The sequence below is a fragment of the Falco biarmicus genome, chromosome 18 (assembly GCF_023638135.1).
Source record: "Falco biarmicus isolate bFalBia1 chromosome 18, bFalBia1.pri, whole genome shotgun sequence".
Lineage (NCBI taxonomy): Eukaryota > Metazoa > Chordata > Aves > Falconiformes > Falconidae > Falco > Falco biarmicus.
This window is the reverse complement of record NC_079305.1, coordinates 4,276,998-4,290,524: the sequence shown is the minus strand read 5'-3', so window position 1 is coordinate 4,290,524 and position 13,527 is coordinate 4,276,998.

Genomic DNA, 13,527 nt, shown 5'->3' with positions numbered 1-13,527 from the left:
AGCCCAGCCTGCAGTGGAGCTTTGCTTTCACGCCACTCGCAGCATCATCAAGTTGAAAGACCCCGTCGTACAAGTTGCTAAACAAAATCCAATTAAGCGGCTGGATTAGAAATGTAATTGTTACAAAAAGCGGCATGTCAGATGGTGAGATGTTATTAAAAAAAATATAGAAAACAAGGTGTGCTTTCCCTCCCTCCTTTTCCCATCGTGCCACAAAGCCCTCAGACTCCGGGCGTGCGCGCAGCTATTCCTCCAGCCCGCAGCCCCTCTCTTAAAAGGTTATTCCCTGCGAGAAAAGTGAGCTGGAGCAAAACGTGTTGCCGAAGGATCCTTTGCAATGTGCTGCTGGCGGGGGACGGCTGTGAAATCAACGCTCTTGCTTACAGAGGCAGAAATGCAGTTTTCTTTAGCTCGTTACTAGGAAGGAAGAGGCGGGCGGTGGGGGTCCCACGGTCCAGCGGGGGGGTAGAGCTGGATGAAGGGTGGAAACCAGAGGGGTTTCTCCTTGCAGCATGGGGAAGGCTGGGCTGGCGTGGATCTGCAGGCATCGGCCAGTATCCGGGGGGGCTCAGCCAGGGTCAGGGATGAGTTGGGATGGGGAAGCCCCAGGTGCGATGCCTGGTGCAGCCCCTGACCCAGCCCCACTTGCCGCAGGGGGCTGCAGGGTCGCATCAGGTGTTTGCATTGCTTCAGTGCTGGTTGTCCAAAAGTTTTGCTGACCCGCCTTTCCTCCTGCCTCAGGAATAAGGCTTAATCCACTTGTGCCGTTACAGTGCTTTGCAATCCTCACATGCACGGTGCTGTTAATGACTAAATGTTATTACTAGTATTATTTTTACTCAAAAAGCTCTTCAAACAAACATTAAGCCATCTGTTTCTCGAGCAAACCCTCGAGGTTATGTTTCGTCCTAACTTTCTGCTATTATTGTTAAAGCGTGGCCATTCGGAGCTGCTTCCCATTATCCCCCATCCCCTGGGAGACAAGTCTAGCAGCAGAAAGAAGCAAAAGCCTGTGTAAAATCTTGCAGCCAGTGTTGTAAGGTGATCAGGGGTGGGCGATACTTGTCCCCAGGAGGGTTATGGTAACTGAGCACCCTGTCCTGTTTCCAAGGTCTCTTCCCACTGGCAGACAGTGGATTGCGTCAGTCTCCTGCAAGTATTTGAAGTGCTGAGCAGGTTTTTATAACTGATTCAGCTGGGCACTTAAAGTAGTTCTTGGAATTAGTGTGTTCTTACACGGTTTCTTGACATCAGACTTATTTTCGTGTAACAATAAGTTACAAAAATCCCAAAATGACTTGGTGAGGAAGAGGAGGGGGCTGGTCCCCTGTGGAGGTTTATCTGGAGTGGGTGGTTTCATCACCCTGGCAGGCAGCATCACTCGGTACCCACCAGTGAGGGTGGCAGAGACCTATTTCCTATGTAGGGATCACAGCAAGGGGCAAACCCAGGTGATTCCCTTCCAGCCAGGGCATCCCATGTGAAGCAGCAATGAGCCAGAACCTCCCTGTGAGCTATGGGAAGACAGTTTCCTTAGGGCCAAAAGGTGATTTCCACAGCAGCTCTCTGCTTGCTGCCTGCTGTGGGCAGACACATCTGGGGTGGGGGCAGGCAGGAGCCTGGGAATGCAGCTTGCATGGGCGAGAGCCCATTAATTCCCATCTTTCCTTTGCTGAAGCAAGTAACAGCAGAGGGGCAGTGAGAAAAAGGGGTAATAAAGGATTCAGAAAGCAGGGAGGGTAAGAAATACTGACCTGATCTGCGGAGTTCTGCTCCTGAACCAGATTTTCCCATGGTTTGGAGATGTTTGGTGGTGGCGACCAGATCAGTAAGTGGAAAGGAAATCTTGAGGATGAGCAGCCATGAGACATCACAGAGTGGGAAGAGATCTGTAGCATGGGAAACACAGCAAACCTTGGGATTTAACTGCTGGGAGGCAAAAGCCAAGCCCGTTGGCTTCCCTCCTAGAAGAAGCTGCCTGTGGTCATGTTGCTTGGCTTTGGATCTTCCGCTGCAATTATTTCTTCACCTTAATAATCGCCTGCAGTTTATTCATTTGCAAAGCACATGCTTTTTAAAAAAAAAAAAACCAAGCAAAAAAACCCCAAAAAAGGCACTTGGAGGATTTCACAGCAAGCCAACCAGAAAGATGAAGGCGAGGAATGCACTCATCCTGCAAGGTGAAGAGCACACTGTCGGCATGAGCAGCTTTGGGTCAGCTTCAGGGCTTCTCCAAAAGATCCTCCAGGACAGAGGCTGCCTTTTCATTGCCACTAACTCTTACAGGAGCACCCTGGAGGGAGACACCAAACTGCAATTGTGCAGAAAGCAAAAGCTGCTCCGATGCCCCCCTGCTACACCAAACCCCCTGAAAGCCCTCAGGCACTTTGCGGTTCATGTTCCAGGCTGCAGCTGAGGTGGCGGAGATAGGTGCTCCCCCTGGCACGGGGTGCCAGCCTCCGCTGCTCTCCAAGCTTGGCTCTTGGCATCATCCCAGTCTTATCTGTAACACGGTCTTGAAACCAGCTAGAAGAGGAACTTTCAGATAACTGATCTGCTGTCCTGAAACAACCATGCTCCTGGCTTTGCATTGCACTTACACACTGCATAAATACAGGTGCTTATGTGTGTGTGTGTGTGTAGATACGAGCGTGGCGTGTTGCAGCTGATGGGGAGGCAAAGCAGCAGGGCAGGCTGCCTCTCCCTCTGGGGTTTTGGATGCCTGAGATGGGAAGGAAGGTGAGCAGATACCATCCTTTCCCCTCCTTTTGCTCCTCTGCAGCATAACAGGGTCCCCAGACCGTGGAAGGGAGAGGAGCGAAGAGCTCGCTCACCCCAAACCATCCAGAAATGGGGCTGCCTGTGGCACCATGCAGCTGGGTGAGGGGATGGAGGTGGCCAGGATGTGCTGCAGGATGGTGTAAAAAAAAAAAAAAAAGGGGGTGGGTGGGTAAGAAAAGGTTACTGCCAGGCTGCAGGGACCCAAAATATCCCCAAGCCACTGTGTCCCTCAGCATTAGTGTGGGTAGCACTGATATATTGCTCTACCTCTCCTGTCTCTAAGCCTTCAGAGATGCATTTAGACTCAGCAGTGGCCTCAGTTGTGTGGGTGATCAATCTGCCAGGGAAAGAAGGTCTCGCCTTGGCCTGTTTTTAGACTGAAATCTCTTTCTCTCCTACCCCAAGAGAGGTGTGCGTGCCCTGGCTCGGAGCTCTCCTCTGCCAGGCAGCATGTTCAGTCACAATAGGAGAAAAGGAAAGTGATAATTGTAATCGATGCTTCTTACATCTTTATCACCCCCAGGACATGGAGTGTCACAGATATTAATGAATTAATGTCTGCAGCAGCTGGTAGCACTGTGAAGCTGTGTGCTAGGTGCCCATGAAAGGGGGCTGAGTGCTGCGAGGGGGAGATGCAGCTGATGGCAAGCCTGGGCATCCTGTCCTGCTGCTCTTCACCCTGGGGTACAGCTCATGGGGACGGCACCCGGCTCCCGTGGGTTTCCCTTCCTCCGGTACAGCCCTGATCCTGCTGCCACCTCTGCTCGGGGCTCCCTGCCCTGCCCCGCTTTGCCTCCCTTGCCCACCCTGTAGCCCCCATCCCCACCCTGCTACATCTCGGGGTGGCTCAGCAGACCCTGCCTGGTGTTTCCCCCATCACACCTAATGTAATTTATACATAGCTTTCTTTATATTTGCAAACCCTAAAAAATCTCTTCCAACTAAGAGCTTGCTTTCCATTCTGGAGATAGGTTATATTCTTCACTGCACACATGCCTGCATATATTTGAACAAGTTTGATTCAGTGTAGCTGACACAAAAACCACTTAGTTGTTTCCTCTACATCATCCTAAGTTAATACTCCTGACAAGTACAGGAGGCTTTTCAGCAGTTTTTCTATTTCAGCTCCCCTTGTTTCCTGCTCTGTTTCGCCCCCGCTGTAAAATTTCCCAGAGTCTAAGCAGCTGACCGTACCCCAGCAATTTGTACCCAATATGCTTGAAACAAAAAAAAATTGGAAGGGTGTCCATGGATGTGTGATGCAATGACCTAAGTCGCTGAGCTGGATTACATTTCAATGTATTTTGTGCACACTCTGTGTTTTCAAAGGAAATGAAAAATAGAGAGCTGGAGACGTTGGCATCATTCGTGCGCTCAGGTTAAGGCTAGCTTTGGGTTTAGTGCTACTTCTGGGTTTCTCTGACACCAGCCCTGCTCCTTTCCTAACTTTGAGGGGATTTTGTTAGTCCTTTGGTGAGTTTGATTTAGTGCTTTTATGGAGAGGCTGGTCCTGAACCACCGTGCAAGGCATGAGGTCTCTGATATTTTTGCCTACATCACCCCTGGGCTCTGCTGATGTTTCTGGGGTAGGAGGTTTTTGTCCCAGCTGAGCCTTGACCTCCTTCCAGCAGCAGCCCTGAGCATCGCTCTCCTGCACCGCAGCACCCCTGTGCCCATCCCCTGGGCATCCAGCATGCAGACCCCACGCACAGCGTAGAGAGGAGCAGGACATCGGTCTCGATGTTTGTGCATATCCAAGCAGCTTTCCCACATCCAGGATCTCCCGAGCCACCCCAGCAGAGGAGCAAATATTGTGAGGTTAGCTCCATCCGCGATCACAGATTGCTGCCAGTGATGGATGGGTTGCTTGGTGGGGACAATCAATTGGTAAAGCAACCCTGTCTGGAATTTATTCAGGGTTGAAATGGGTTCCCCAGGCTCTAAGTCTATTGATTCTCTCTGTGTTGGTTATTTTTACCATTATTTACGTGCTAGTAGTGTCTAGGGGACTAACTCAGATCAGCGCTCTATTGTGTTAGATACCGCATGGAACGAGAACCGGCACCTCCTTGCCATAAAGGCGGTTATAAATAAACAGGAGTGGCTGTGCAGGAGGGCAGCGCCGCTCTCCCATCCCTCCTTTGCCCGATGAAGATAAGTGACACGGCAAGGCCGCTTGATAAGCCGCTGTCGGTGCAGGAATCTGTGCTAAATCTCTGCAGAGCCCGTGCGCAGCCTCTCCTGGTGCTGGGCTGTGGCTCCAGCATCCTACGCCAGTGCCCAGCACTGCGGGGCAAATGGGCCCAGAACAAGGACGGGGCGGTTTATCCTTTGGAAAGGTCAGTCTGGTGGCTGAGTAGTCTCCAAAGGACAAAGCCTTGGGGATAACATTCATTTTGCTAAAGAAACGGGTATTATTTAATGCCCGATGTACTAATTGTTTTACCCTTTCCTGGATTCCACTATTGTGTGCGCATTTTCATTCTGTGCATCTTCTGTGTCTGCTTCTGAAAAGCTGGTGCCTTATCATTTCTCTTTTCTTCTCTAAATATTTATCATATAGTTTCGTTTGACTAGTAAATAAATGCTTACACCTTTTCTGTTCCCTAACGCCGTCTTTTAAATTAATCTCTCAAAAAGTAATTGGGGAGAAGAGGAAGAAGTTGAAGTTGGATAAGAAGTTAGATGACACTGTGGCAAAAAAACCCCTATGTTCAAATCCTTTCTTTTAGTTAAATTTCAAACTAAAAATAGTCACAACTTCGACATTCACATTTCTTAATTGCTTATTTTCCATATCCCCTGTAGGTAGGATGAAACATCATAGCCTTAAATTGTGGCAAGAAAAGTTTGGGGCTGGGTATTAGGATAAATTTTCTAATTGCAGTGAGGGACAGGAGCAGATGACTCTCAAGATGGGGAAGGAGGAAGGACAAAATGGGACTAAATAATCTCTTTGAGGTCTCTTTGAGCTGTATTTTTTTTTCCCCTGATGCTTTGTTTAAATCTAGCGTGCCCATCCCGGACACTGGGGACTCAATATTTCCTGGGAGGCTGGTGAAAATAGCCTTTGATGTTCAAATCTATTCTATAAGGGAAAATAATGCTTTACCTTTTTGTTGTCTACTTTGGATTCCGATCTGGCAAAGATATATTTGAGTATTGAACTTTCTGCACTGAGGATCACCGGAGCTGTTCGCGTCGTGCAAAGTTAAGCAGGTGTGTAAGTCTTTGGGGATCAAGGACCTCATTTGTCCTAAAAAATCACAGAAAAACCCAGTGGACTGGTTCAGTTTAACAGGTTTAACTGGAAGTCACGACACAGGCGGATGGGTATTCCTGCCCAGAGCTGCCCGGTTCATCAAAGACCTCAGGCACAACATTTCACACAGATGTTGCCACCGGCCCCTGCACAAAACCAGTTTTGTTTTTTTTTGTTGTTTTGTTTTGTTTTTTTATTTTTTTGCTAAGGATGTAATTCCCTTGTGGCAGAACCAGCTCGGTAAATGTAATGACAATGTAGGTGTCGCATGGTTACCTCCTGCACAGCCCACCCAGCTTCCCCTCTTTTTAACTCCCCTGGAAATAAATGTTACTTTGTCGGTGGATTTAAAAAAAAAAAAAAAAAAAAAAAAAGAGAGAGAAAATCTAGAAAAGGAATTGAAAATAAATTGCCTGCTTCATTCAAATAACATAGCTGATTTAAATCAGGGAATGAACTCTCTTGAATTTCTGGGTTGTAACGAGGACAATGCAGACTTATTGTTCAGGCTCTTTCAAGCAAGCTGTATCCAAAACGCTCGATAGAATTAAGCTCTGATCCTGCAATCACTTACGCCCATGCGGAACTGGATGGCTTCGCCGAAGACATTAGGAGGAGTTATTCATAGCGTTAAGCATGTGTTTAAGTCTCTGCAGGACTGGAGCTGTGCATGGCTGGGGAATTAAGCATCTGAAGCTGGAGAAAAGGGCACCAGGGATGTCCTCTGCACTGCATCCCAGCATCGTTTCTCTCCCACGGGTGCTCACAGCCCAGATGCGGGGTGGTGGGCTTAGGCACGCTGCCCAGCACTGCCTGGATTCGCTTCTTGGTTTAATTCCCAGCATTTTTCTTATTCCCGCTGCTCATTCCATTTCAACAAGCTTCTCATTTCCCACTGTTTGTTTAGTCTCAATGCTGGACCCAGCTCAATATTTGCCTTCTCGTCCCTACTATTTGTTCTTATTTCCATGTGTTTAACATATATATTTGTTACTATCTGCCCAGTAATCACAACCGCTTTCCCTTGCTGCTTCCCTTTTCCCTGCTCAGCCCGAGGAGCCGCCTCACAGAGGGAAGCCTCCTTGGCTTCCCAAGGGCAGGATGCTCTGAGTACCAGCAGATGCTGGAGTCTCATTGCAAACCAGAGCAGGAGATGCAGGCAGCAAAGCTGTGGGCTCAGGTTTTTGTTTCTGAGACACAGAAAGGCTTCCATAAAAGCTCAATACCTTTTTTTTTTTTTTTTTACCCTTGTGTGTGAAAAGGTTTTTCTCCACATCTTTCAGGGCAGGCTATTTCCCTCAGTGATTAGCTATCTTTTATCCAGGGACCTTGAACCTCTCTATAAATGGAATCCCGCCGCTGCTCTGTGCTTTGGGCATTATATTGGCCGCTTTAACAAGAGGAAAGCTGAAGCACATGGATAGCATCTGCACCAGGGGGACCGAAGGGCTGCGGTCTGGCAGGGCAAGGTGTCTGCTGCCTGGCTGGAGGGCTGGGGCATGCTCATGTGGGTTATTCCTGCGGTGCCATGCAGGCAGATGTATCCCCAAACATCTCCTTCTCCCTGGTGCTCAGAGGCAAGCGACAGCCCCCTGATGCCAGGGGCTTGCCTGCATGCTGCCATGTGGGAGTGCTGGAAAATGGGAATAAAGGCGAGGAAGAAAAGAAGGGGTGGGGGTGTGTGTGTGGAAATGATGCATACGCTGGAATCAGAATACACTGGTTTGCTCCCCAAAACCCCCTCCTCAGCCTGTTGTTTCATATCAGGTTTCCTCTTGAGCAAGCAATTGTGAAGCCAACCTGTCCCACGAAATGAGCTGTCACTCCTCACGCTGCACAAACAGTATTGATTGCAGCGCGGGGGGAGCCAGCAGCACGCTGCTGCCTGTCCCGGGGGGGCTGGTTCAGCAGGGAGCCGGCTCCTGCATCCCTACGTTGGGACTTGATGGCTGGTTGATGCATGGCAGATTGGCAGTGCTCCTGCGGCGGGCTGTGGGACATCTTGGGTGGCACCTCAAAGGCACGTCAGCAGGTAGCAGCCAAAATTTTGGAAGGAGGACCTGGCTTTTGGTTCTAGAGTTGCTCTTTTCTGACATGTGGATTTTTTCTGGCTTTTCTGACATGCATTTCTTCTGCTGGGAGGCCAGGACCCTCCAAAATCACCCCTGCGCTGCCTCTGTAACCTCCTCCCCCTGAGCACTCCGGTACTCCGGATCACAGCGTCTCCCCTCCTCCTTGCTCCGTCTTTACCTTCCACCAGCTTCGTGCTTTGCTCTAACACAGACCCTTGCTTGTTTTTATTATTTATTTGAGCTGGCAGCTCTGTTTTGCAAAGATGACCCCCCCCTCCCCGCATCATCCTGTCCTTCATTGTGTGCACTCAAGGCATCTCTGTCTTTCACCCGTGCTGCTATAGCAACTGCTGGAGATGCTGTGGCAAGGCCACCCTGGCCAGGGCCATCTGCACAGGAATGTTACCTACTTCAGGCATTTTTAGCACCAAGCAGGTAACGCTGCATGTTGCAAAGAGCAACAATTGTGGCTCTGGAGCAATATCACCATCCAGAGGGTTTCTCAGCTCATAAAAAGCCCTTTGTAGCTACAGAGAGGCATGTTTCTGCAGCTCACTTGGCAATTGCATGCACGCGATAGTCCTGCAGTGAGTAGACCCAAATGCATTGGCCGTAATCATCTGTCATGTTTATATACTGTACTTCATCCCAAAGGATCCCAGTGTGCTTCGCAGCAGGCGTTGGGCAGTGGGATCCATCATCCAGCGTTGAAGCGTGGCCAGATCCTGCCAGGATGGAGCAAGCAGCTGTTGAACGTGGTTTTATGCTGATGGCTGTGGGGGGACCTCATCCCATAGCCCCTGCAAAACCACAGGAGAGGTGTGGAAGGGATGAAGCCCACCTCCAGACCAGAGCTGGAGACCTCAGCCTGCTGTTGGGTCCCATCCTGCAGCTCTCGCTGCTCCTTCAGCCCCAAGCTCCGCTCGAGCACACTCAGACCCGCTGTAGCTGGTGCAGCAGGTACATCTGTGCCCGCCATGGACCAAAAATGCTTTCCTTTCCTGCGCCTTTTGGGTTTCTTATGTCTGAAGCAGGTAGGCTGATCGATGGGGTCTGACATGGCCATAGCCCAAAGTTGCCTGCCACGATGGTGCTGTTAACGAACACATTTAATAGCCACGTGAGTCACTTTGTAACCCTTGTAATCGCCGCAGCGCAAGCGAGATTCATTTATTTACAAAGAGATGATAAATATTCTCTAGTTTCACCCGTGCACATTGCTCTTCTGCGTGAATATTTTGGGTGAGACAGGAGAAAGGTTGGTGTCCCCCGCCAGTAGCCGGAGGTCTGGATGAGTCACTGCTCCCCTCTCGCCTTGCCTCCCTCTGCAGGGCTCTTTCCAAAACACTGTTGTCATCCCAATTTCTCAGTCTCCCCCACCCCTGGGCTGTTTGAAGCCCGTCTCCAGTCCTTCCCCTGCTCAGGGATGGCTGCGGTTGTGTCGTGTCGCTTGTCACCCCTGTTGCAGGTCGGTGGCTTGAGGAGGTAAGCTGGATCCAAGGGGGAAAGGGGGGGAAGGACCGTGTGCCTCTTGCAGCCTGGGCTGGCCCGTGGTTCATGTGATCAGCCAAGTTATACGGTAACACACCGGTAATATCCCTGTTAATGCACTCGGGTCCCCAGCGAGCGCTGCAACCCTGCCAGCTGGCTAATGAGCTGCTCTCCTTGCATTATCCGGTGTAATTGTCTTCATATTAATGGGAATAATCTGTTAGTGTTAATGCTCTGGGCCAGGATTCGCATGGTTCTGCCTGCATCCCAGCTGTGGGTGCTCGGGGTGAAAGCAGGGGGTCCCCATGCACCCTGTAACTGGGGGTACCAAGGACAAAGCTCCCCAGCCCCTCGCCTGCCTGCAGCTCCTTCCGACAAGTATTGCTCTTTCCATCCAGTAAATGGGATCGTCTTTTAAAATATTTTGAAAACTACTGACAAAAAAAGCACTCTGTCACAAGTAGCTATTATTGATGTTGTTATTATTGCATCTCTCGTCTCTGCTGCAAAGGATGCCTGACCATGCTGACAGCTGCTATTAAGAAAGTTGCACAGCCAGTGTTTCTGGGGATATAATGCTTTCTGACACTAACACTTTTAGTTAAACACTAAAAGGGGTTATTTCACAAAGTAAAAGCAAGAACTGTGAAAAAGTTTGTCCGTGACATGCGAATAGTAATCATGTTGTAGATTATCTGGAGTTAGATCTGTTATGAGATCCCTCTGTGCTCTTTACAGACGTGGCAAAACCCATTATCCCAATTCTGCAGCTGCAAAGGGTAAACTGGGTGAAACTATCCAGGTGTTCAGGACAAACAGGGGGAGAAATGACATTTCTGATCAAGGAATTTCTCATGCTACAGGGCTGAGAAACAAAACGTATTATTTTCCCCAGTACAGACAAAGTTTTGAACACACGCAGACCAATATATGGCTTCAGCCGCTTTATGGCTTTAACATAAAACCAGGAGATGTGTTATCTTGGGCTGGATTTTCTATTAGGTGGTAAAATAGCAGGAGGGGGAGAGAGACAGATGGACTGGAGCAAGCACAGAGCACGCATCAAAGCCTGCATCTCCGCTCGCTAACTCTGGAGCGTCTCTAATAAGCACCTAAAGGGACTGTACTGGCACTTGGGCGGCTGCTATGCAAAGGGTGGAACAGAAAAGAGCAGGGCAAGGGATTCCTGACAAGATCCTTTTTCTAAGGATCCTTCCGAGCCTTGCTCTGGTTTCCCACGAGCTGAACAGCAGGGACCAGCCTCAAAGCCCTGTCCCCATCGTGCTGTCACCCAGAGCTCGAGGACAGCCAAGACGTTTCACACTGGCATCATTGCCCGACTCTTGGCTGTCGCTAGCAGGATCCCGGGCAAGTGGCACAGGCTGCCATCCATTAGCAATTTCCCCAGCGCTGCAATTTATCCCTGTCATTTAGGGTTCATGTGCTATTATTTAGTCTATTTCCAAGATCTTATTACATTTTTTATTCATAGGGAGGTTAGATTTATATATGAAGATCAATAAAAGGCTCTATCATGGCTACATTATTAATAAGGAATACATTATATGTAGACAGACAGCCCACTCTATTGGATTTACTTAGTAGATATGCTTTTTGGGGGCATTTCTGAAAATTTACTACCTGTTCGATCTCTCTTCCTCTCCGCGGGCACCCATCCCTCCCTCCTCCTGCACGGGGATAATAGCAACTTTATTTAGCAGCGTATGTCCTTTGTCCCTGCAGACAACACTGTCGTGCCTCTACCTTCGAACAGCCCCTAAAGCTGCACGAGAGGCAGGACATGTGCCTTTAGTATTAAGTATAAAGATGGTCTCTTTAGTATTATGTCACTTTATCCCTTTCTGGTTTATCAGTCATACCGTGGCTGGCTGGAGCATGTGACTGTGGCCACCTCCAGCGCCTAATTGCAATGTCCCTGTGGCAGGTAGGAAATTGAGGCAGCAATGTAAATTAGGAAAATTCAGGATAAGATCAACTGCTGATGCTCGAGCACGAGCACAGAAACTCAGGCTCCTGCAATTCACATATTGCACCTCGTAGCCCCCAGGCAGGATTCACCACCATGTGCTTTCAACTGCTTTGCACCATTTTGCACTTAGCGAGAACTGAGCTGGAAGGACAGCAGTTATTTATGCGATGGCATCTCCCAGGGGTGGAAAGGGCAGGTGTGCACCCACCGTGGGGCACCCACATGTGCGGCTCACCCTGTTTGGCTGCCCAAAGAGCTGGGCATGGGCAGTGAGAGCCATTCTGGGGCGGGGGGGGGGGGGGGGGGGGGGGGGGGAGAAGGATTTGCCCAATGTCACACAAGGAAGGGACAGAGAATCTCCCAAGGTGGCAGCAGCTCCTTGTGCCAGCAAAGGCTGGGCTCGGCACCAGTGACCCCCAGCCAGCTTCCCACAACGCACCCACTTGTAAATCTAATTCTAATCAGCAGTTGTTAACTCCAATTATTGTAATTAACAGACAGTGGGAAAATATTAGCTGGAATAATCAAATCTGATCAGGCCAATGCTGCCTTTGCCTGGGAAACCTGTGGAGAGATAAGTCAACTCATCCGCGCCACTCTTGTACCCTGTCAAGGTTTTACGCGTACATGAACCGTCAGGCTCATCAGAAATGATTCCAGCTATGGTTCAAGCTCTGACCTCCTTCAGCTAATTACTAGCACAGCAGTTAATCATGGAGAAGCGTTAATGGGTTGGTTCCTCCTTCTGCACTGGCTGCTGTTTGTGCTGGATGGGGGATGCTGCCATGAGCTCGGGCGAGCTCCATGTGCGCCAGTGAACACCAGAGGGGCTGGTAGGGAATGCAGAATGGTGCATGTTCGGTCCCAGGGTAGAAAATCAATAAAATGCATAGAGTTCTTGCATACTGAAAATGGCTTTCCTTCTCCTGGTGCTCTTAGCATTCAGGACCTCTCCGCTCTTAGTCTTGAGCTTTTGCGTAGAGGAAAGCAAAGAATATTTGGCTCAGGAGGTTTTACAAATCTTTAGTTATCCATCCCTTCTTGAGATCTGCGGGTGAGCAGTGGCAGGTAAGAAAGGAAAGTATCTAAGATAATACCACAATTACAACGAGCGACCTTCAAACACAAATAATACTATTTATTAAGAAAGCATCAGAAGTTGCATCTGCCCTTCTCTCGGTAGAGCCCCCCAGAGCGGCAGCAGCCCTGGGGGGCCCAGCGGACGCAGGTCCAGCTGTGGCGGAGCAGCCTGTGATGGCAGCACATCTGGGAGCTGGCGGTTCGGCTGCTGAAGAGCATTTCTAGATGCCTGTGGGAAGGCAGAGCTGCCAAATACCTCCCCAGCTTCGCTCTCCATAGGGAGCAGAGGGAAATAGTCGCCCAGAGCAGCACAACGGAGAAAGCTCCTCTCCGCTGCCCTCCTCGCCTGCCCGTGATCTGCTCCTCCAACACCTCAAGCAGCACTTTGCTGCCTGTGTGCAGCATCAGCAGCCACGCGTTGGCATGATTGATGTCAAATTACTGTCACGGTTTAGTCACAGCTCCTGAACGTTTCCTGTCCTCTGCATGGTAAAACACCTCGGGGCTTTGCTCCGGGTGCTTTTCCAGGCTGTCCTGTGCGAACCCCAGCCCTCAATAAGGTTGTCTTAGGCTTTGAAAAAAAATTAAAATAACAATCTGATCTGTTTTTTCCCTAGCACTTCCCAAATTTGTACCTTTCCACATGTTCCCCCTCCCCCTCAAAAAAACCAGGCAACCCAGCTGGTTGACAGTAATAGTCTTGTGAGGTTCCAAATCATCTCTTCTGCTCAAACTAAACTGTGTTCCTGATCAGAATGAAATCAGCTATTTAGCAGCATTAAGTACTTTTAACTACACTATTTATTATGTTGTGGATTGTGGTTTGTTACAGGATTTCTCAGCCATTATAT